The 26561-nt window shown below is 36.8% G+C and overlaps 1 pseudogene; it reads right to left on the reverse strand.

Annotated features, from left to right (window-relative positions):
• Positions 1-297: 297 nt before the first annotated feature.
• Positions 298-2825, reverse strand: LOC122052026 (annotated as a pseudogene).
• Between the last annotated feature and the right edge of the window lie 23736 nt (positions 2826-26561).

A 26561-nucleotide genomic window follows, 5' to 3' on the forward strand; every position in this document is an offset into this window, starting at 1 on the left:
AACTGATGTAATATCAGTATTGTTTAACGAGACAGATTCAATTTTTGAAACAGGGAAAAACCGATATTATACAGACAAGTCAATATCCATGTAACCAACACATAAATATTATACACATCAAGTTCGTATCCACATAAATATTATACACATCAAGTCTGTATCCACCAATTGACTAGTTGAGGTACCAATTAGCCTACTACTTAAGTAAGAAGCCCTTTTATTCAACTGTTTGGCATCCATCTCTTTGCTTGATTTCTTCTACCTCATGGAGGCCACCTTCTTTATCCTTTCCTTTATGTCAACTGCTGATGCATCTGCCACTTCAGCTTCAATGTCTCCTTTCTCCTGATTCTGATCATGCTCCTCCTGTTCCTTTGATGATTTTTCTTTCTTGGATTTCTTCTTCTTTAAGATTCTATTCTCTGAAGGAGCACCAGCACTTTCTTTCTTCTCCCTTTCACTACTTTGCTCCAATTGCTTCTTGTATACATAACAAGGATAAACAAATTCAACACACATTAAATAGTCACTTCATATGTATGAAGCAACTCAAGTGAATTAAAATTTACTATCTATCAAAAATAAACTAATTAAAATTTGCAATGCCCATTTCATATAGAAGTGCATCCAACTCTGCCATTTCCTTTTTCTTAAGCTACTTCTTTGACAGTTGCCTTTCAGCATCTTTGGGTGGTGCTGAAACAGGAGCAGGTTTCTCAATGGTTGGTTCTTTCCTAACAACCTCTGGTTCATTTTCAGGTTCCTCAACATTATCATCATCACCCATGTCAAGACCATCATCCTCACTTTCACTTTCCTAAACACAAGAAAAAAGAGAGTACTTGTTATAAATAAAATAAACTTAAATATCTGATATAAACAAACATGTAAGAAAAGAACTCACTCTCACATGTGAGAGTAAAGGAAATAGTAGATAAGCATAATCACTAGCAAGCAACAGAATTAACTAATAGGAAGAGAAGATTTTTATTTAATCAGATAACCTCATAAACTCAAAAAGATTCTACTTGTATTGACATAATAAATTTCAATAACCTCAGACAATCACCATTAAAATAATATTACAATAGACGAGAATATTAAATTAAGAATTACTAATATCAACTTTTAGAGCAATGTTGAAACACCATCTTCTTCAAAATGCTAATAAATCTTGAATTGTGATTGAGCTTAAAGATTATTCTCATATTTCAAGTTGATACTACAGCAAAGGAATAAGCAAAGAGTGATACAACATGCTAGTATGAAAAACAATCTAAAACATAGATTTAAATAATGGTTTAACTAGCCACGATATGAATAGCACATAGATAACTGGATATTGGTGTATTAGTTAGCTTGACTATGGAAACAATGTTAGATGCCTAACACAATTGAATTAGACTACACAAATTTATGCAATTATCTCATGTGAGAATAAAATCCCAGATAATGCATTTCAATTTCAATTAAGTTTAAAGTTAGACTAAAATCATACGATTGTTTAAAATGACTGCTAGGTAACTACAGGAGGGGAAGTGATTGCTTCTTGGAGAAAAATTACGTAACTCTACTCACAAAATCTTTTGAAAGATTCCAATGAGTACAATTTTTAATTAAACTATACTGTCACGGATAACAGAAAGCATAATATAAGTATCCCTGTGGGCAAGGGTTTATAAGTTTCAAAGACATTCCCAGCAGCACTAAATTTCCACACCAATATTCGTGCATCCTGCACAAAGTTAAGGCATAGTTGAAAACATTCAAAATGTACATCACATGATGTATGGAGATCATGAAATGAACAACACGCACTAAAATAAAGGTATAACAAATAATGTTAGACAGAAAAGAAGCACCTGTGTTCCAGCAAATAGCATACCATTACCAACGGTCAAAGCGTAAACTTGTCCGACAGGGCCATCAAGGCCTTGTTCTGTTGTTGTTTGTGTGTTCCATGCCTGAACCAGCATACAAACAAATCCATTTCTCCATTTCCTTATATGACATGATGGTAACATATTCTAAGAGCTCTGACCTTGACAGCATTCACAACTCCAATAAATAACCAGGGACCTTCATTGGTCATACATCCAACCTCACCTCCCATATTGATGGCTCCAACGCACTTCCACAAAATTGCAAGAGTCAGGCACTATGTGATTCCTTTATCGATGTATTAAAGGAGTTTGAAGAGCATCAATACCTTCCCAGTTTGAGTATCCCAAACATGAACAAACTCATCCTTGCTACAAGAGTAGAGTTTATCAGACCCTGAAGGTAGAGCGATACCAGTCACTACCTATCAGAATATTCAGACTATCAGCCACCAAAAGCAAGTGAAGCAAAAGAAACCAAAAGAGCCACCTTTTGATGCACCTAGAGTTGGGTCAAGATAGAGAAGCTATTGCTCATGAACCACGAATGCAGGAACCTACACTTATCTCCGAAACTACAATTTCCAGTGAGGAAGTAATTGCAGATTTTGTCGGGAGCCTTGCCACCCGCTCGACCCTTACCCCACTTGGCGGGCGGCGCACCCGCAGAGGCAATATTTCTAGACACGTGGCCTTGCAAGTGCCCCCGCTTGGCAGCGCCATCGGCGAGCACGGTTTGCTGTGGGTCGCTATGGAGAAAGGGACACGGGTGACGGCTGCATCGCCCCGCCTGCCAGTGGAAGCATACCTTGTTGCTTCTGTCTGGAACCTGAGACGGCCCCGCCCGCTGGTAGCCCCTCCTGTTTCCGTACCGATCTGGTTGCTCGAAGTCCATCAAACGACCCAAACAAATAACTCAGATGCAATCGGAGATCCAGGAAGATGCCACAAATAGGATGATCCCAAAGAGTGATTAAAGTCGGCGAGGAACGCCTCAAGCCACAGATGGTGCCCCTTGGAAGACGATAAACAAGGCGGCGGGGCAGTGAGATTCGCTGAAAAACCCTAGAGATCCATGAGAAGGCAATCAAGATGAGAAAATTAAATTTTGCATACGGTGGACAGCGTGATATAAGTTTAGGTTTGGACGGAAGAGTGAAGTGTTGCAAATTTCGACTAAGTAGTGGTGGGAAAATTAAATTATTTTATTTTATCATCGACACCGGATTTAAAAACCGTTGTTAAAATCGGTGTCTATTAATGAAAAAAAAGCGCTCATAGACATCGACTAAAAAAACCGATGTCTATGAGCGAAATCTGCGCTCATAGATATCAGTTTTTGAAAAAATCGCTGTAAATTACTTAAAGACATCGATTTTTGCTTAAAACCGATGTTGTTCCGCCAATGTCTATGAGGGTTTTTCTTGTAGTGACTTGAACAAAGGATTTAGAGAAGTTTAAGACCTAACTAAGCATGCTCACTATATTCTTATGATATGTGCCCTAGTATAGGAGTTAGTGAATGTTCCTTTTGCTTGTATGCTTACCTAAAACTTAGATACATGCTCTTGAACTTTCGTCCAAAGTATGAATAAAGGATTAGGAATGCTTAAGACCTAAACTAAACATGCTCACTATGTCCTTATGATATATACCCTATGATAAGAGATTAGTTTGGTGTTTTTATGCTTGTATGTTGCTTTAAACCTAAATACATGCTCATGAAGTGTTCGACCATGATAGAGAAATTTACTAAGAGAGGTTAAAAATTTAGTCAACCATGATCATGACTTTCTTATTAATATGTTATGAAGAGTACTTAGTGTTTTCACACTTGTATGTTAATTGGAACCTAGATGCATGCCACCTTAGGGAATTAGGGTTTCGGCCATGATAGAAATGAAGACCTAGAAATGTTTAAAATTTTAAGCTATCATGCTCATGACTTTTCTTATGAAAAAGAGTAGGAAGATTTCTTAGGGTTTCATGCTTGTAGGTTGTTTGGAACATTGATATGTTGCACCTTAGGGCTTCGGCCATAATGAGAATTAAGACCTAGCAGAGCTTAAGACTTACTCCAACATGCTCATGACTCTTCTTATGACATGATATAAAGCTAACTTAGGGTTATCATGTTTGAATGTTGCTTGAAAGCAAGATGCATGCTTCCTTATGTTTCGGCCATGATCAATTTTAGGTTCCAAGGAAGCTAAAAATTAAATCTAGCATGCTCATGAATTTGCTTATAATATGATATGAAGTTAACATGAGATTCTTATGCTTGTATGTTGTTTAGAGCTTAATTTCCTTCTTCATGAACTTTTGGCCATGATAGAATTAAAGACCTAGGGAAGCTTAAAAATTGATTTAACATGCTTATGACTTTCCTTATAATATGATATGAAGTTAACATGAGATTCTTATGCTTGTATGTTGTTTAGAGCATAATTTCCTTCTTCATGAACTTTCGGCCATGATGAGAATTAAGACCTAGGAAAGCTTAAAAAAATTGGTTTAACTTGCTTATGACTTTCCTTATGATATGATATGAAGTTAACATGAGATTCTTATGCTTGTATGTTGTTTAGAGTTTAAGTTCATACTCTTTGAACTTTCGGCCATGATGGGATTAGGAGCCTAGGAAAGTTTAAAAGTTGATTTAACATGCTCATGACTTTCCTTATGATATGATATGAAGTTAACATGATATTCTCATGCTTGTATGTTGTTTAGAACTTAGTTTCATGCTCCTTAATATTTGGCCAGAACAAGATTTAAATACCTAGGAAGTTTGGAACCTAAACAAAACATACTCATGATGTTCCTTAAAGTATATGATATGAAATTTGTTTAGGGTGCATATGCTTTTGTGCCACTTGTAACCTTGGTTCATGCTTTACAATGTTTCGGCCATAATTAGGTTGAAAGACCTAGGGAGCTTAGAACCTAACTAATATGCTCATGATGTTCTTTATGATAAATGCTATGAAATTGATTTAAGGTCCATATGCTTTTATGTTGCTTGTACCTTAGGGCAATACCTTGAATGTTTCGGCCTCCCTATAGAATTTGGTGATTGAGATCCAATAATGAATCATTATGTGCCTCGCATGCTACGTTATGAATTAAGAGATGTTATTTAATGATTTTGGTTGCTACTTGGAAAACCCAATGGCTCCACTGTACAAAAATTTTGTACGTGATCTGATACTTTCCTAGCTACCATGTGTTCTTTTAAGTTAAACTTGTATCTCCTTCGGAACTTAACACGTTTGATTCCAAGTTTAACTTATATGTTCTTTTATGTTTAGATTTGGATCTCCTGCGGAACTTAACACGTTTGATCTAAATCACCTAGGTTATAAATTTAATTAAATATTAGTTTCCAAAATTAGCTTCCAGTACTGCATGGGGAGACACTTGGCCTTCTTGGATATGGGAGAAACCACCACCGACTAGACAAAGCCTTTTAAGGAAAGTTAATATTTAATTTCCTTATATAACTCTAGGTTAACCAAAAGGAACAATCAAATCACAAGGAAAAAAGAAAAAGAACACAACATCGAAATTAAATTCGAAAAACAAGAATTGAATGCCTCTTGTATTTGGTATTTATACAAAGAAAAATTAACTAGTATGATGTGGAAATTAAATACTAGTTATACCTCTTCCTTGTATGCTAAAAACCTCGAGATCTTCTACCGTATCCCTCGCCTCCTCTTAGACGAACACCACTCGGAAAGCTTCTCCTCCTTCTCTAGAATTCGGCCACCACCACCACAAAGGAGCAAAAGAGAGCAAAGGGAAGAGAGGGATAGGGGCCGACCACTTGATGATCTCCGACAACACAATATCAATTGTTATATTTTTCAAGGCCTCCCCTTTCCCCCTTTTTATATTAGTTTCCCAACGAAAAATTATGGAAAGAGTTTTATAAAAAATTAGACTCATTCCTATTTCCTTTTAATTTTTTATTTTTCTTTCCTTTTAATTAATCAATCCTAGATTGATTTATTAATTAAACAACTATTAGTTGATGTTTAATTTTGGACCGGCCCCTTGCTTGGGCACCAAGCAAGGTGACCGGCCAATTATTAAAAGGGAAAGAAAGGAAATTTTTTTTTTAAAATTTAAAAGAACAAAACTTCTAACAAAATTTTACAAACTCTTTTTTTTTTCAATGTGAATATTAAAAGGAAAGTTTTAAAATTTAAAACCAAGTTTTAAAAATTAAAACATCTCTAATAATATTTCTTTTTAAAACAAAGTTTTATAAATTTTACAACTCTCTTTTAAAACCTTGTGGCCTAATTTAAATTAGAAAAATTATATACATTTTTAAAATCTCTCTTTTTACAAATTGTAAATATCTGAGGAAATTTAAAAATTCAAAAACAACCTTCCTAACTTAAATATTGCGGCCGGCCCCTTTGCTCAAGGCAAGGGCCGACCACTTCAAGAGAATATGTGGTTGGTCATTGCTTCGTCACCAAGCAATGAACCGACCCCTTCTTGGACACCAAGATTGGCTTTTCTTTGGATGGACTTGAGGCTTTATTGAGGCTACAACAGGGACCTAGAGGAGAAATTGGTTTTGGCTTTCCGATGAGCTTGAGTATCCCGTGCTCGCCCCGAACACACAACTCAAATTCATCGATAATAACTCATTCCACTAGAGAGTTATTACCGCACTACCGCACCAATCCCAAATTACATTATGGGCTTCTTCTTATCATGAGTGTGTTAGTCTCCCTGTGTTTAAGATTACGAATGTCCACTAATTAACTGAGTTACTGACAACTCATTTAAGTAATATCTAGCTCCAAGAGTAGTACCACCCAACTTTATTGTCATGTTGGACTAGGTCCACCTGAAGGGTTTAACATGACAATCCTTATGAGCTCCTCTTGGGGACATTCTCAACCTAGATAACTAGGACACAGATTCCTTCTATAATCAACAACACATACTATAAGTAATATGATTTCCCAACTTATCGGGCATATTGATTTATCGAGCTAAACCTCACCCTTTGATAAGTCTAAGAAATAAATATTAAATATACATGCTTGTTATTATATTAGGATTAAGAGCACACACTTCCATAATAACTAAGGTCTAGTTCTTTTACTAAGTTAGTACAAAAAGAACTAACCTAAATGATCCTACTCAATACACTTAAAGTGTATCAGTGTAATTTATTAGTCAAGATAAACAAATACTTAATTACACTACGTCTATTCTGATGGTTTGTTCCTTTCCATCTTAGTCGTGAGCAACTGTTTATAATTTATAGAGAACCGACAACATGATCTTCTAAGTGTGACTCCGCATTCCATGTTATCTACTATATAAATTAATTGAACAATTACATTTAACAAATAAATGTAAACATTTGACCAATGTGATTCTTTATTTCAAAATAAATGTGTACAAAAGCTAAACTTTTAAGTATACACTCCAACAATCTCCCACTTATACTAAAAGTCTAAGCTTCCATATCTGTTGCCATACATATGATTCCCATCCCCTCCACATGCCGATCAAAAGCTTTCGCCGGAAGGGCTTTAGTGAAAGGATCTGCCAGGTTATCTGCTGATGCTATCTTGGCGACGACAACTTCTCATCGCTTGACAATGTCTCGTATCATGTGGTACTTGCGATCTATAAGTTTACTTGCCTTATGGGCTCGTGGTTTCTTCGAGTTTGCAACTGCTCCACTATTATCACAAATATTGTGACGATCTTGGGCAAACCAAGAATCACATCTAAGTCCATTAGAAAGTTCCTGAGCCATACAGCTTCTTTGGCTGCCTTAGAGGCTGCCACATACTCAGCTTCAATGGTTTTGCCTGAGACGCATTTATGCTTAACACTCCTCTATGAAATGGCTCCACCTCCTAAAGTAAACACATAGCTTGATGTAGACTTACTGCTGTCCCTATCTGATTGGAAGTCCGAATCCGTGTAACCCACAGGGAGTAAATCGTCTGCTTGGTAATCTAGCATATAATCTCTATTTTTTTTCATTTACTTTAATATATGCGTTACAGCAGTCCAATGTCCTTGTCCAGGGTTACTTTGATATCTGCTAACCATGCCCATGGCAAAACAGATATCAGGTCTCGTACACAACATTGCATACATAAGGCTTCCTACAGCCGAAGCATAAGGAATTGTCTTCATGTCCTCAATCTCCTTTGATGTTTTTGGAGACATCTCTTTAGATAAGGCTACTCCATGCCTAAAAGGTAAGAAACCTTTCATGGAGTTTTGCATGCTAAAACGAGCAAGGATTGTATCTATATATAAAGTTTAGGATAGGCACAACATTATTTTCTTGCGATCCCTTATAACTTTGATCCCAAGGATGTGTGCACATTCTCCTAAGTCCTTCATATCAAATTATTTTGGACAACCATACCCTTACGTCTGATAATACCTTGACATTATTGCCAATTAATAAAATATCATCTACGTATAGTACAAGAAATACCACCATATTTTCGTTACTCTTCTTGTATACACAAGACTCATCTAGACACTGAATAAATCCATATGACTGGATTACTTCATTAAACCGGATGTTCCAAGATCTTGAAGCTTGCTTCAGTCCATAAATGGACCGATTAAGCTTGCACACTAGATGCTCTTTGCCCTTTTCAATGAATCCTTCTGGTTGCTTCATATGGATGTTTTCTTCAAGACTTCCATTAAGGAAAGCTATCTTGACATCCATTTTCCAAATCTCATAATCCATATGAGCGGCAATGGATAAGAGTATCTGGATAGACTTAAGCATAGCTACCGGATAGACTTCGCAACAAGCCTTGCTTTGAAGGTTTGTACCTTCCCATCTGCCCCTCTTTTCCTTTTATAGATCCACTTGCATCCAATGGCTTTTACACCATCAGGTGATTCTACAAGCTCCCAGACCTTATTAGAATACATAGATTCTATTTTGAAATTCATTGCCTTTTGCCAAGATAGTGCATCTATCTTGGAGTGATTCATCATATGTCCGGGATCTGGTTCATGTTTGCCTGGGATCATGTCCGAAGACTCACCCAAAAACATGAATCTCTCGTGCTGCCTTACAACCCTCCCACTACGACGAGGCACAGTCTGTGGTTGTGTATCATGTGTGACACGTGTTGTAGTCTCTTGTGGTACTTCATCTTGTACTGTTGGTACTGAAGTAGACGTGTCCTCTCTAAGTTCTTCTAGAACAATTTTACTACTGGGCTTGTGATCCATTATATAGTCTTCTTCTAAAAACTGGGTAATGGTGCTAACAATGACCTTCTGGTCTTTAGGACTATAAAATAAACCGCCTTTCGTTCCTCTGGGATACCCCACAAACATACGAACTTCTGTATAAGATTCTAACTTATCACCATCTTATTTCAGCACATGTGATGGAGTACCCCAAATCCGAATATGTTTTAGGCTGGACTTTCGTCCGTTCCATAATTCTGTGGTAGTAGAAGATACTGATTTAGAAGGTACTAAGTTCAGAATGTGCGCTGTTGTTTCCAGAGTGTATCCCCAAATCGAATTTGATAATTCTAAATAACTCATCATTGATCTAACCATCTCCATAAGAGTCCTATTCCTTCGTTCTGCCACACCATTCTGTTGGGGTGTACCAGGTGTAGATAATTGGGATTGAATTCCGGCCTCTGATAAGTAATTCCTAAACTCTCCTAAGAGGTATTCGCCACCACGATCAGACCGTAGTGTCTTGATACTTTTACATAGACGTTTCTCCACATCAGCCTTGTACTCTTTGAACTTATCAAAGCACTCAGACGTGCGGCGCATTAGGTAAATATATCCATATCTTGAATAATCGTCTATAAAAGAGACAAAATATTATAAGCCACCTCTAGTCTGGATAGACATAGGACCACACAAATCAGAATGAACCAATTCTAACGCTTCTTTGGCTCTATACCCCTTGGCCTTAAAAGATCTCTTGCTCATCTTACCTTCCAAGCAGGATTCACACGTTGGAAAGTTTTCCAACTCTAATGGACCCAAGAGTCCATCGGCTACAAGCCTTTGAATCCTACTTAAGTTAATATTACCAAGCCTTAGATGCCAAAGATGTGTTTGGTTCATTTCCGAAGGTTCTTTTCTCTTATTAGAGTTAGAATATGTGTTATTAATTTCCATATTTTGCTTTGTGGGAGAAATTAGATAAATTGCCAACCAATGCACTAGAACAGATAATCACTTTATTTCTCTTTATAACCACATTGTTACTAAAGGAAACTGAATATCCATCCAAATACAGTTTAGAAACTAAAATTAAATTCTTTCTAAAACTGGGTAGATAAAGACAATTCCTTAAAACCAATTTCCTATTCCTATCAAATGATAAGTAGATGTCTCCCACTGCAACCGCCGCCACCTTAGTAGCATTGTCCATGTAGACAATTATCTCTCTATCAAATAGTCGTCGGGTTTCCTGGAACCCCTGCAAAGAATTGCAGACATGATTAGTGGCTCCCGTATCTACACACCAGGTGCTGGTAGATAACACCGCTAAACATGTTTCAACTACTAGAGTTTGAGATATACCTTTATTGTTCTGTTTCCTACGAGGACAATCCGCCTTCCAATGTCCAGTCTGCTTGCAAATAAAACACTTGCCCTTCGACTTCTTTATTCCAGCTTTTTGTCCTGCACCTTGAGGTTTATTCACCTTCTTTGCTGAGCCATTTTGTTTCTTCTTCTTCTTTCCTTTCGGCTTAGAAGTAGAACCATTTTCAGCATAGTGAATTTGAGAATGTTGACGAAACAACCCTTCGGCTGCCTGAAGTTCTGTCAGAAGTTCCGCCAATGAATACATCCTTTTATTCATATTATAGTTCAGGCGAAAATGCTCAAAACTTCTGGGCAGCGTTTGGAGGATGATATCGACCTGGGTTTCCCCATCAGTTTCCCCTCCAAGAACTTGTATTTCGTTTAAGTAAGCCATCATTTTGAGAATATGATCCCTCACGGGAGTCCCCTCAGTCATTGTGGCTGTCATCAGTTTTCTCATTGCCTCTTGCCTAGCAGCCCGATTCTGATGTCCGAAGAGTTCCTTGAGATTGTTCATTATATCATATGTTGTTGGTAAGTCCTGATGCTGATGTTGCAATACATTTGACATCGAAGCCAAGATGTAACACCGCGCCATCTCATCAGCTTTTACCCATTTACCATGATGTTGAATCTCCTCTGGGGTAGAATCATTGCTAAGTGTTTCTGGGCATTCCTCTTACAGTACAAACTTATAGCCCTCAGCAGTTAAAACAATGTCCAGGTTTCTTTTCCAATCTATATAGTTGGGACCAGTAAGTCTGTTTTCTTTTAGAATAATGGCCAGTGGGTTGAAAGTCATCCTAAGAATCACAAAATAAATTTTGGTCAGAACTCTAAATTTAGAATAATATTAATTCCTCAAACAATACTATTTTAAATTAACCAACACCCTAAACACCGTGAATTTTGTATGTCATGATAGTGTGGACGTATACAAATTCAACATTTGTAAAAGAGGGTTTATCCCATTAATTTTATTATCTTGTCAACCTAACGTTTTGACAAATAAAATTAATAGTTGGTTTCCTTCGGTCACACAAATAATAGCAGTAACTCCGATGGGGAGGATACTATTAGACGTGCTTAAGTGTATACCATTACTTGACACTAAGTCCATTAATAAGATTGTGCCCCTTCCGATGGGGAAGATCACACGCTCTTAATTAATTTCCTATAGTCATCCGAAATGGAAGTTTGGTCTAGTGATCCGCAAACAAACTCATCCGATATGGAGGAAGGCACTCAGAGCCAACGCGCAAGTTTGTTTGCATCACTTACAAACCAGTAATGGAGACCGTGGAATTCACTAAAATAAATTCCTCTCCCACTTAGTTATTTAAAGTGAGGAATTTTGATGATGCTAGCCTACTAAACATGTACACTAACATTCACACACAGCACAATACAAAAGCAATAAATAGAAAAACTAATTTTCAACTATTATGGCTTTTATCTATTGTTTTCCTCCGTGTGTCGTCATCCCTAGCTGCTGCCATCTTTGCCCACCGCCACCGGGTCTAGTTGTCGCATCTATCTTGCTCCTTGTTCCACTGCGCCACTCTGATCATCAAAAGGTTCCACGCCTTGCAAGATTCGATCCGCGATATAAATAGAATTTTACATTTTTCGATCCTATAATCCTCGAAGGGATGTACATGTAAACTAGATCGAACATAAAATATAATTTACATCCATCGATCCTATATTCCATAAAGTTAGCATATCCTACTATTAACCTGCCTAAATTATGTATGACATGCACATAATTAAACTAATACCAAAGACACAGAGGCAAAACCCTAGCTCTGATACCAATTGTTAGTTGCTACTCGGAAAACCCAATGGCTCCACTGTACAAAAATTTTGTATGTGATCTGAACCTTTCCTAGCTACCATGTGTTCTTTTAAGTTAAACTTGTATCTCCTGCGGAACATAACACGTTTGATTCCAAGTTTAACTTATAGTTTCTTTTAGGTTTAAAATTGGATCTCCTGCGGAACTTAACACGTTTGATCCAAATCACCTAGGTTTCAGTTAAATATTAGTTTCCAAAATTAGCTTCCAGTACTGCATGGCGAGACACTTGCCCTTCTTGGATATGGGAGTAACCACCACCGACTAGACAAAGCCTTTTAAGGAAAGCTAATATTTAATTTCCTTATATAACTCTAGGTTAACCAAAAGGAACAATCAAATCACAAGGAAAAAAGAAAAAGAACACAACATCGAAATTAAATTCGAAAAACAAGAATCGAATGCCTCTTGTATTTGGTATTTATACAAAGAAAAATTAACTTGAATGATGTGGAAATTAAATACTAGTTATACCTCTTCCTTGTATGCTACAAACCTCGAGATCTTTTGCCATATCCCTCGCCTCCTCTTAGACATCGTGTGGGCGACGATCCTCCAAGACGAACACCACCCGGAAAGCTTCTCCTCCATCTCTAGAATTCGGACACCACCACCACAAAGGAGCAAAAGAGAGCAAAGGGAAGAGAGGGAGAGGGGTCGACCACTTGATGATCTCCGACAACACAATATCAATTGTTATATTTTTCAAGGCCTCCTCTTTCCCCCTTTTTATATTAGTTTCCCAACGGAAAATTATGGAAAGAGTTTTATAAAAAATTAGACTCATTCCTATTTCCTTTTAATTTTTTTTTCTTTCCTTTTAATTAATCAATCCTAGATTGATTTATTAATTAAACAACTATTTGTTGATGTTTAATTATTTGACCGGCCCCTTTCTTGGGCACCAAGCAAGGTGGCCGGCCACTTATTAAAATGGAAAGAAAGGAAAATTTTTTATAAAATTTAAAAGAAGAAAACTTCTAATAAAATTTTACAAACTCTTTTTTTTTTCAATGTGGATATTAAAAGGAAAGTTTTAAAATTTAAAACCAAGTTTTAAAATTTAACACATCTCTAATAATATTTCATTTTAAAAGAAAGTTTTATAAATTTTACAACTCTCTTTTAAAACCCTGTGGCCTAATTTAAATTAGGAAAATTTTATAAATTTTTAAAATCTCTCTTTTTACAAATTGTAAATATCTGAGGAAATTTAAAAATTCAAAAACAACCTTCCTAATTTAAATATTGCGGCCGACCACCATGCCCAAGGCAAGGGCCGACCACTTCTAGAGAATATGTGGCCGGCCATTGCTTGGTCACCAAGCAATGAACCGGCCCCTTCTTGGACACCAAGATAGGCTTTTCTTTGGATGGACTTGAGGCTTTATTGAGGCTACAACTGGGACCTAGAGGAGAAATTGGTTTTGGCCTTCCGATGAGCTTGAGTATCCCGTGCTCGCCCCGAACACACAACTCAAATTCATCGATAATAACTCATTCCACTAGAGAGTTATTACCGCACTACCGCACCAATCTCAAATTACATTATGGGCTTCTTCTTATCATGAGTGTGTTAGTCTCCCTGTGTTTAAGATTACGAATGTCCACTAATTAACTGAGTTACTGACAACTCATTTAAGTAATATCTAGCTCCAAGAGTAGTACCACCCAACTTTATTGTCATGTTGGACTAGGTCCACCTGCAGGGTTTAACATGACAATCCTTATGAGCTCCTCTTGGGGACATTCTCAACCTAGATAACTAGGACACAGATTCCTTCTATAATCAACAACACATACTATAAGTAATATCATTTCCCAACTTATCGGGCATATTGATTTATCGAGCTAAACCTCACCCTTTGATACGTCAAAGAAATAAATATTAAATATACATGCTTGTTATTATATTAGGATTAAGAGCACATATTTCCATAATAACTAAGGTCTAATTCTTTTACTAAGTCAGTACAAAAAGAACTAACCTAAATGATCCTACTCAATACACTTAAAGTGTATCAGTGTAATTTATTAGTCAAGATAAACTAATACTTAATTACACTACGTTTATTCTGATGGTTTGTTCCTTTCCATCTTAGTCGTGAGCAACTGTTTATAATTTATAGAGAACTGACAACATGATCATCTAAGTGTGACTCCGCACTCCATGTTATCTACTATATAAATTAATTGAACAATTACATTTAACAAATAAATATAAACATTTGCCCAATGTGATTCTTTATTTCAAAATAAATGTGTACAAAAGCTAAACTTTTAAGTACACACTCCAACAATCTCCCACTTGTACTAAAAGTCTAAGCTGCCATATCTGTTGCCATACATCTGATTCCCATCCCCTCCACATGCCGATCAAAAGCTTTCGCCGGAAGGGCCTTAGTGAAAGGATCTGCCAGGTTATCTGCTGATGCTATCTTGGCGACGACAACTTCTCATCGCTTTATGATGTCTCGTATCACGTGGCACTTGCGCTCTATATGTTTACTCGCCTTATGGGCTCGTGGTTCCTTCGAGTTTGCAACTGCTCCATTATTATCACAAATATTGTAACGATCTTGGGCAAACCAAGAATCACATCTAAGTCCATTAGAAAGTTCCTGAGCCATATAGCTTCTTTGGCTGCCTTAGAGGATACCACATACTCAGCTTCAATGGTTTTGTCTAAGACACATTTCTGCTTAACACTCCTCCATGAAATGACTCCACCTCCTAAAGTAAACACATAGCCTGATGTAGACTTACTGTTGTCCCTATCTGATTGGAAGTCTGAATCCGTGTAACCCACAGGTAATAAATCGTCTGCTTGGTAATCTATCATATAATCTCTAGTCCTTCTCAAGTACTTTAATATATGCGTTACTGCAGTCCTATGTCCTTGTCCAGGGTTACTTTGATATATGCTAACCATGCCCACGGCAAAACAGATATCAGGTCTCGTACACAACATTGCATACATAAGGCTTCCTACAGCCGAAGCATAAGGAACTGCGTTCATGTCCTCAATCTCCTTTGATGTTTTTGGAGACATCTCTTTAGATAAGGCTACTCCATGCCTAAAAGGCAAGAAACCTTTCTTGGAGTTTTGCATGCTAAAATGAGCAAGGATTGTATCTATATATAAAGCTTAGGATAGGCACAATATTCTTTTCTTGCGATCCCTTATAACTTTGATCCCAAGGATGTGTGCACATTCTCCTAAGTCCTTCATATCAAATTGTTTGGACAACCATACCCTTACGTCTGATAATACCTTGACATTGTTGCCAATTAACAAAATATCATCTACGTATAGTACAAGAAATACCACTATATTTCCGTTACACTTCTTGTATACACAAGACTCATCCAGACACTGAATAAATCCATATGAATGGATTACTTCATTAAACCGGATGTTCCAAGATCTTGAAGCTTGCTTCAGTCCATAAATGGACCGATTAAGCTTGCACACTAGATGCTCTTTGCCCTTTTCAATGAACCCTTCTGGTTGCTTCATAAGGATGTTTTCTTCAACACTTCCATTAAGGAAAGCTGTCTTGACATCCATTTTCCAAATCTCATAATCCATATGAGCGGCAATGGATAAGAGTATCCGGATAGACTTAAGTATAGCTACCGGCGAAAAGGTCTCCTCATAATCGATTCCCACTTTATGAGTGTACCCCTTCGCAACAAGCCTTGCTTTGAAGGTTTCTACCTTCCCATCTGCCCCTCTTTTCCATTTATAGATCCACTTGCATCCAATGGCTTTTACACCATCAGGTGGTTCTACAAGTTCCCCGACCATATTAGAATACATAGATTCTATTTCGGAATTCATTTCCTTTTGCCAAGATACTGCATCTATATCTTGGAGTGCTTCATCATATGTCCGTGGATCTGGTTCATGTTTGCCTGGGATCAAGTCCGAAGACTCACCCAAAAATAAGAATCTCTCGGGCTGCCTTACAACCCTCCCACTACGACGAGGCACCGTGTGTGGTTGTGTATCATGTGTGACACGTGTTGCAGTCTCTTGTGGTACTTCATCTTGTACTGTTGGTACTGAAGTAGACGTGTCCTCTCTAAGTTCTTCTATCACAATTTTACTACTGGGCTATTGATCCATTATATATTCTTCTTCTAAAAACTGGCATTGGTGCTAATAATGACCTTCTGGTCTTTAGGACTATAAAATAAATCGTCTTTCATTGCTCTGGGATACCCCACAAACATATGAACTTCTTTACGATATTCTAACTTATCAGCATCTTGTTTCAGCACATGTGTTGGACAACCCCAAATCCGAATATGTCTTAAACTGGGCTTCCACCCATTCCATAATTCTGTGGGAGTAGAAGATACTGATTTAGAAGATACTAAGTTCAGAATGTGCGCTGCTATTTCTAGAGCGTATCCCCAAAATGAATTTGGTAATTCTGAATAACTCATCATTGATCTAACCATCTCCATAAGAGTCATATTCCTTCGTTCTGCCACACCATTCTGTTGGGGTGTACCAGGTACGGATAATTAGGATTGAATCCCGACCTCTAATAAGTAATTCCTAAACTTCCTAAGAGGTATTCGCCACCACGATCGGACCGTAATGTCTTGATACTTTTACCTAGACGTTTCTCCACATCAGCCTTGTACTCTTTGAACTTATCAAAGCACTCAGACTTGCGGCGCATTAGGTAAATGTATCCATATCTTGAATAATCGTCTATAAAAGAGACAAAATATTCAAAGCCACCTCTAGTCTGGATAGACATAGGACCACACAAATCAGAATGAACCAATTCTAACGCTTCTTTGGCTTTATACCCCTTGGCCTTAAAAGGTCTCTTGGTCATCTTACCTTCTAAGCAAGATTCACACGTTGGAAAGTTTTCTAACTCTAATGGACCCAAGAGTCCATCGGCTACAAGCCTTTGAATCCTACTTAAGTTAATATGACCAAGCCTTAGATGCTAAAGATGTGTTTGGTTCATTTCCAAAGGTTCTTTTCTCTTATTAGAGTTAGAAGATGTGTTATAATTTCCATATTTTGCTTTGTGGGAGAAATTATATAAATTGCCAACCAATGCACTAGAACAGATAATCACTTTATTTCTCTTTATAACCACATTGTTATTAAAGGAAACTGAATATCCATCCAAATATAGTTTAGAAACTGAAATTAAATTCTATCTAAAACTGGGTACAGAAAGTCAATTCCATAAAACCAATTTCCTATTCCTATCAAATGATAAGTAGACGTCTCCCACTGCAACCGCCGCTACCTTAGTAGCATTGCCCATGTAGGTAGTTATCTCTCTATCAAATAGTCGCCGGGTTTCCTGGAACCCCTGCAAAGAATTGCAAACATGATTAGTGGCTCCCGTATCTACACACCAGGTGCTGGTAGATAACACTGCTAAACATGTTTCAACTACTAGAGTATGAGATATACCTTTATTGTTCTGTTTCCTACGAGGACAGTCCGCCTTCCAATGTCCAGTCTGCTTACAAATAAAGCACTTGCCCTACGGCTTCTTTATTCCAGCTTTTTGTCCTGCACCTTAAGGTTTATTCACCTTCTTTGCTGAGCCATTTTGTTTCTTCTTCTTCTTGACTTTCGGCTTAGAATTAGAACCATTTTCAGCATAGTGAATTTGAGAATGTTGACGAAACAACCCTTCGGCTGTCTGAAGTTCTGTCAGAAGTTCTGCCAATGAATACATCCTTTTATTCATATTATAGTTCAGGCGAAAATACTCAAAACTTCTGGGCAGCGTTTGGAGGATGATATCGACCTGGGTTTCCCCATCAATTTCCCCTCCAAGAACTTGTATTTCGTTTATGTAAGCCATCATCTTGAGAATATGATCCCTCACGGGAGTCCCCTCAGTCATGGTGGCTGTCATCAGTTTTCTCATTGCCTCTTGCCTAGCAGCCCGATTCTGATGTCCGAAGAGTTCCTTGAGATTGTTCATTATATCATATGCCGTTGGTAAGTCCTGATGCTGATGTTGCAATACATTTGACATCGAAGCCAAGATGTAACACCGCGACATCTCATCAGCTTTTACCCATTTACTATGATGTTGAATCTCCTCTGGGGTAGAATCATTGCTAGGAGTTTCTGGGCATTCCTTTGACAGTACAAACTTATAGCCTTATGCAGTTAAAACAATGTCCAGGTTTCTTTTCCAATCTATATAGTTGGGATCAGTAAATCTGTTTTCTTTTAGAATAATGGCCAGTGGGTTGAATGTCATCCTAAGAATCACAAAATAAATTTTGGTCAGAACTCTAAATTTAGAATAATATTGATTCCTCAAACAATACTATTTTAAATTAACCAACACCTTAAAACACCGTGAATTTTATATGCCACGATAGTGTGTGTAACAACCACCCTTCTTACTACTACTACTCTCTAAGGATGATCGTTACCTAATTACTACTCTACTTACTAGTGTCACTTATGCTATTATTAGCGACACTTAGATTTATCACAGTTTAGAGGAACTCCTACCGAAAAATTTCGGCAGAGTCTCCCCTGTACCGGTGACCAAATCCATAGTACATAAGATATATACGTAGCCACAGGCGGCTGTAACACATTTTATTCACAACCACGCAGTAATAAATCAACAGTAAAAGAATGAAACTACTCTAGCAAAGCAATCAACTACATCACTCCACCAATAATACAAGTGAACTACTTACAAGTGCTGAATAAACTTAAATACAGTCTCAATCTCAAAATAACACTTAAGGAAATCTAAAAGAATTAAACAAAAAGTCTTAACAGTTTTGTCAGCTAATTCTGGATCTCTCCACAATCCAAACATCACACACCTTCATCACCACCACCATCCTGTCGCATCCCTTTCATATATTAGCTTTTCCTTTATCTGCAGTAGGAGGAAAGAAAACAAAACTATAAGCGAAAACGCTTAGTAAGTACTAATCTATCTCACAAAAACTCAAAGTGCATAAAAGTAATGCAATAATACTGAAACTGAAATGCTAAAGCAAAGCTGCATGTACTCATGGTATACAGAAATAAAACTGAATACTAAACATGCTCACTAACTGACAGGAAAGTAATGAAACTACTACTGTAGGCTTAGAATTAAAGAACTAAACTTTTATTGATTCTAAGCATAAACTTGTTTCATTTTCTTATATCCTTATACTAGAAATTAATCTTTTAATTTGTCTTTCACTTTCTTCTTCTTTTTCTTCTTACTTTTCTTATACTAGAAATTAATCTTTTAATTTTTCTTTCACTTTCTTCTTCTTGTTCTTCTTTTCTTTTCTTTTCTTCTTTGGGCCCAGGCTTAGTACCATCTTTATTTTGCACGCTCTCTAATAGTGACTGAGGTAGCGAGTCTCTAGTCCTATGAGGTAAAGACCTTGGTCTTACCAGGGCCAAGACCTTGGAATTTGTCACTTGGATTTGTTTAACGACAACCTTGGAAGTCGGGTACTAGCCTCTTACTTTAGTTTACTTGTTATCTCTTTTTAACTAGACTTTAATCTTTTTCTTTACTCATGCTTCTTATAATCCTTTATTGGAGCCTATTAGAATCCTATAGATGTATCTAACAAGTATAGCATTACAACTAACCAAGCATGCTATATAAAAATAACACAAAGGAAAGCAAACCTGAACTCTCTAAGCATGATATAAAATAAAGCAAAGGAAAGCAAATCTGAACTTACTAATCATGCTATAAAATAGAGCAAAAGAAAGCTAATTCAAACTTGCTAATCATGCTATAAAATAGAGCAAAAGAGAGCTAATTTGGACTTTCTAAACATGCTGTAAAATAGAGCAAAAGAAAGCTAACTTGGACTTTCTAAACATGCTGTAAAATAGGGCAAAAGATAGCTAACTTGGACTTTCTAAACATGCTGTGATAAAAGCAAAAGAAAGCTAATCTAATCTTACTAATCATGCTACAAAATAGAGCAAAAAGAAAACTAATTTGATCTTGCTAATCATGCTACAAAATGGAGCAAAAGAAAACTAATTTGATCTTGCTAATCATGCTACAAAATGGATCAAAAGAAAACTAATTTGATCTTGCTAATCATGCTACAAAATAAGCTTAATAGCTGTTCATGTTCAAGAAAACCAATAAACTAACCCTACATGCTTTAATTAAAGGCTGTCCTTGGATAAGAAATTACTCAAGCTTACTTATGAAACTTTCATGCTTAAAAACAAAGCCGTGAAATTCTGAATTACGGATTGAAATGCTAAGGAACTAAGCAACTGAAATGCCAAGCAACCAAATGCTAGAATGCTAGAAAAATAGCACAACAAGCTAACTCCAAATCATAAAAACAAGGTTGTTCATGTTAAACTAAAACTAAACATGACATGAAACAAATTCTAAAGGAATAAAATACTGCTCAATTTATGAAATCTGCTCGTGCATATACTTATCAAAATCTGTATAAGTGAACAGTTGATAGCAAGGGAAGATACACGAGCAGTATACTTATAATTGAATAGTTGATATTAAGATTGCATGAGCAGTATAGTATACTCAAACTTAAGCAGTATACGGATTCTATACTATTCATGTGCATCTCAAAGCAAGGGAAAAACTAAGCTACAATGTAGAATTCTGTATTCAATGAAACAACTAAAAACTGCACTTAAAAGGAATGCATTGTTCTAAGCTCCCATGGAACTGTTTGTTGTTCTCATAAAAATCTGCATTTGCTAAAGTAAAAGACACATCTAATTCTGCACCCATTGCATGGCATGAACCCAAATCCGAATGGCCAGCTTAAGGAATTGTTTATGCCCATCTTTCGTAACACCTAACTGGTTGGCACAGCCAGATTACAACCCAGCTTACTCAACAATGAGGTGATTTCATATTCGCCCTAGAATATTCAGAATTAATAGTCATGGCAGCAACTAACACCATACAACCCGGAATCTCTAATCATGCTTCATCAGATTGGCACAAAACAAGTAACGTTATGAATCTGTTCTAAAGTCCCTAACATCAACCAAAATCCGAAGCCAGCATAAGCAAATTCCTCCCGGAACCGTGGCACAGCAAAAAAACCGAAACAAAGGGAATGAAAACAAACCCTAAACTCGGAAACTAGAAGAGGAATAAGAAATTAACCTCGGAGCTACTCCTACCACAGGTGAGTAGTACTTACACTTGCTTTTAGGACCTACAACCGGAAGGAGGCAACTAGGGCTTCGGGAGAAGCTTGAAATCTCGGCTCTTCTTCACGTTTCCGAGCTCCCCCTCGTCGAGGCGATCACACACGGTGAAGACCAGCCGGAAAGGGCGTTTCGCCGGCGCTGGAGACAAAGCCCTAATACGACTTCGTTTCACCCGAGCAGAGATGAATCGCATGGCGTGAAGAGAAGAGAAGGAGTTAGGGTTTCGGGGGAAAATTTTCGATCCTTTTAAAAAAAACCGATTCCCATTATAACTACACTATAAGTATCTATCTCTACATATCTAGTTAACAAAACGAGCGTAGCTCAGTTGGTTGGCCGCGTCTAGTTAGGTCGGGTCCGACCCGAGGTCATGGGTTCGAGCCTCGTCTTTAACAGTTTTTGTCAAAATTTCTTTCTTTTTTATAAACATACTAAACGACCTCCAAAAAAATGCGTAAAAATACTCTAAAAGTTTCTAAAAATCTCTAGAATATTTTAAAAGCATTTCTAAATATTTTTATGGACATTTGGAACTCGAAATAGGGAAAATTGGGTCGTTATAGTGTGGACGTATACAAATTCAACATTTGTAAAAGGAGGGTTTATCCCATTAATTTTATTATCTAGTCAACCTAACTTTTTGACAAATAAAATTAATAGTTGGTTTCCTTCGGTCACACAAATAATAGCAGTGACTCCGATGGGGAGGATACTATTAGACGTGCCTAAGAGTATACCATTACTTGACACTAAGTCCATTAATAAGATTGTGCCCCTTCCGATGGAGAAATCACACGCTCTTAATTAATTTCCTATAGTCATCCGTGTTGGTTGCTACTCGGAAAACCTAATGGTTCCACTGTACAAAAATTTTGTACAAAGGTCTAAACCTTTTCCTAGCTACCATGTGTTCTTTTAAATTAAACTTGGATCGCCTGCGGAACTTAACACGTTTGATCCAAAGTTTAATCTATTTGTTCTTTTAGGTTTAGACTCGGATCTCCTGCGGAACTTAACACGTTCAATCCAAATCACCTAGGTTATTAATTTCATTAAATATTAATTTCCAAAATTGGCTTCCAGTACTGACGTGGCGAGGCACATGGCCTTCTTGGATATGGGAACAACCACCACCGACTAGACAAAGCCTTTTAAGAAAAGTTAATATTTAATTTCCTTAAATAACTTTAGGTCAACCGAAAAGAACAATCAAATCACAAGGAAAAGAAAAAAAAACAAATTTGAAATACTAGAATCGCATGCCTCTTGTATTTGGTATTATTTCCAAAAATAACTAGTATGATGCGGAAAGGAAAAAATACTAGTTATACCTTTTAGAAAGACCTCTTGAACTTCTACCGTATTCATCTTCTAACCTCGGACGTTGTGTGGGCAACGATCTTCTGAGATGAGAAACCACCAAAGCACCTTCTTCTCCTTTCTTCAAGTTTCGGCCAAGCACAATGCTTCCAAAAGATGAAGATCTTTTTCCACCAACCAAGCTCCAAGGGATGCATGAAACAAGACTCCTTTCTCTCCTTTTCTCCAAGCTAGATCCGGCCACTTCTATACCTCCAAGAGATGATGAAGTCTCGGCCACAAGAAGGAGAAGAGAGAAGGAGAAGGGGAACCTCTAGGGGCCGGCCACACCAAGGAAGAAAAGAGTGGAAGAAAAAGAATAGAATCCTTCACCATGAAGCCTCCTCTACCCCCTCTTCTATAATCCTTGGTCTTGGCAAATAAGGAAATTTAAATAAAAACTTCCTTAATTCTTTTGCCATGAAAAGGAAAATTTATTTAATTAAAAATAATTTTCTCTTCTACAATTTATTTGGCCGGCCACCTCTTTCCCCAAAACAAGGAGAGTTTTAATTAAAACAAAAATTAAAACTTCCTAATTTGTTTCTAGAAATTTATAAAAATTTCTCCAATAATTTTAATCCCTTCATGATTGGTTAATAAAAAGAAATTTTATAAATTAAAATCTTTCTTTTAAACATGTGGATAATTTCCAAAAACGAAAGTTATCTCTAAAAAATTAAAATCTCCTTTCAATCTACAAATAAGGAAAGATATTAAATCTTTTCTTAATCTTTTGTAGAAACTAATAAAAGAGAATTTTTAATTTTTAAACTTTCTTTTAAATCAAGAACATAATTAAAAGGAAAGTTTTTACCAAAATTAAAATCAACCTTTTAATCTACAAATAAGGAAAGAGATTTAGCTCTTCTCTTAATCTTTTGTAGAATCTTATAAAAGGAAAGATTTAAATTTTTAAACTCTCTTTTAAATCATGTTATCCACAAAAGAAAAATTTTTAAAAATAAAAATCCTTTTATTTTAATTTGGGCCGGCCACACCAAGCTTGAACCCAAGCTAGGGTCGGCCCCTATGGGATGGGTAAGAAGGTGGGTATAGGTGGGTATAGTACTCTATAATTAAGAGGCTACGATAGGGATCGAGAGGAGGAATTGGTTTTGGTCTCCCGATAAAATTAAGCATCCCGTGTTAGCCCCGAACACACAACTTAATTTTATCAATAATAATTCATTCCACTAGAGAACTATTATTGAACTACCGCACCAATCCCAAATTACATTTTGGGCTCCTTCTTATTATGAGTGTGTTAGTCTCCCTGTGTTTAAGATAACAAATGTCCACTAATTAAGTAAGTTACTGACAACTCACTTAATTAATATCTAGCTCCAAGAGTAGTACCACTCAACTTCATCATCATGTCGGACTAAGTCCACCTGCAGGGTTTAACATGACAATCCTTATGATCTCCTCTTGGGGACATTCTCAACCTAGATCACTAGGACATAGTTTCCTTCTATAATCAACAACACACACTATAAGTGATATCATTTCCCAACTTATCGGGCTTATTGATTTATTGAACTAAATCTAACCCATTGATAAATTAAAGAAATAAATATCAAATATATATGCTTGTTATTATATTGGGATTAAGAGCGCACACTTCCATAATAACTGAGGTCTTTGTTCCTTTATAAAGTCAGTATAAAAGAAACGACCTCTAATGGTCCTACTCAATACACTCTAAGTGTACTAGTGTAATTAGATAGTTAAGATAAACTAATGCCTAATTACACTACGACCTTCCAATGGTTTGTTACTTTCCATCGTGGTCGTGAGCTACTGTTTATAATTTATAAGGTACTGATAACATGATCTTCTGTGTGTGACACCACACACCATGTTATCTATAAATTAATTGAACAACTACATTTATCATAAATGTAGACAATTGACCAATGTGATTCTTATTTCTAGATAAATGTTTATACCAAAAGCTAGACTTTTAGTATACATTCTAACAATCTGAAATGGAAGTTTGGTCTAGTGATCAGCAAACAAACTCATCCGATATGGAGGAAGGCACTCAGAGCCAACGCGCAAGTTTGTTTGCATCACTTACAAACCAGTAATGGAGACCGTGGAATTCACTAAAATAAATTCCTATCCCACTTAGTTATTTAAAATGAGGAATTTTGATGATGCTAGCCTACTAAACATGTACACTAACATTCACACATAGCACAATACAAAAGCAATAAATAGAAAAATTAATTTTCAACTATTATGCCTTTTATCTATTGTTGTCCTCCGTGTGTCGTCATCCTTAGCTGCTGCCATCTTTGGCCACCGCCACCGGGTCTAGTTGTCGCATCCATCTTGCTTCTTGTTCCGCTGCGCCACTTTGATCCTCAAAAGGTTCTACGCCTTGCAAGATTCAATCCGCGACATAAATAGAATTTTACATTTTTCGATCCTATATTCCTCGAAGGGAAGTACATGTAAACTATATCGAACATAAAATAAAATTTACATCCATCGATCCTATATTCCATAAAAGGAATGTACATGTGTCTAGATTAAAAAATAAAATCCTGATAAAACTAAATACAGCTTCTACTGTATTTTATAATACAATCATGCACACATAATAAATGCCCTTGACATGTCCAAGGGTCCAATCACACACATAATAACTATACGCCATAATCGTTGGATCCTGCATTCACAAAGTTAGCACATCCTACTATTAACCTGCCTAAATTATGTATGACATGTGCATAATTAAACTAATACCAAATACATAGAGGCAAAACCCTAGCTCTGATACCAATTGTTGGTTGCTACTCGGAAAACCCAATGGCTCCACTGTACAAAAATTTTGTACGTGATCTGAACCGTTCCTAGCTACCATGTGTTCTTTTAAGTTAAAATTGTATCTCCTGCGGAACTTAACACGTTTGATTCCAAGTTTAGCTTATATGTTCTTTTAGGTTTAGATTTGGATCTCCTGCGAAACTTAACACGTTTGATCCAAATCACCTAGGTTATTAATTCAATTAAATATTAGTTTCTAAAATTGGCTTCCAGTACTGCATGACGAGGCACTTGGCCTTCTTAGATATGGGAGCAACCACCACCGACTAGACAAAGCCTTTTAAGGAAAGTTAATATTTAATTTCCTTATATAACTCTAGGTTAACCAAAAGGAACAATCAAATCACAAGGAAAAAAGAAAAAGAACACAACATCGAAATTAAATTCGAAAAACATGAATCGAATGCCTCTTGTATTTGGTATTTATACAAAGAAAAATTAACTAGTATGATGCGGAAATTAAATACTAGTTATACCTCTTCCTTGTATGCTAAAAACCTCGAGATCTTCTGCCGTATCCCTCGCCTCCTCTTAGACGTCGTGTGGGCGACGATCCTCCAAGACGAACACCACCCGGAAAGCTTCTCCACCTTCTCTAGAATTCGGCCACCACCACCACAAAGGAGCAAAAGAGAGCAAAGGGAAGAGAGGGAGAGGGGCAGGCCACTTGATGATCTCCGACAACACAATATCAATTGTTATATTTTTCAAGGCCTCCCCTTTCCCCCTTTTTATATTAGTTTCCCAACGGAAAATTATGGAAAGAGTTTTACAAAAAATTAGACTCATTTCTATTTCCTTTTAATTTTTTATTTTTCTTTCCTATTAATTAATC

The sequence above is a fragment of the Zingiber officinale genome, chromosome 3A (assembly GCF_018446385.1).
Source record: "Zingiber officinale cultivar Zhangliang chromosome 3A, Zo_v1.1, whole genome shotgun sequence".
NCBI lineage: Eukaryota > Viridiplantae > Streptophyta > Magnoliopsida > Zingiberales > Zingiberaceae > Zingiber > Zingiber officinale.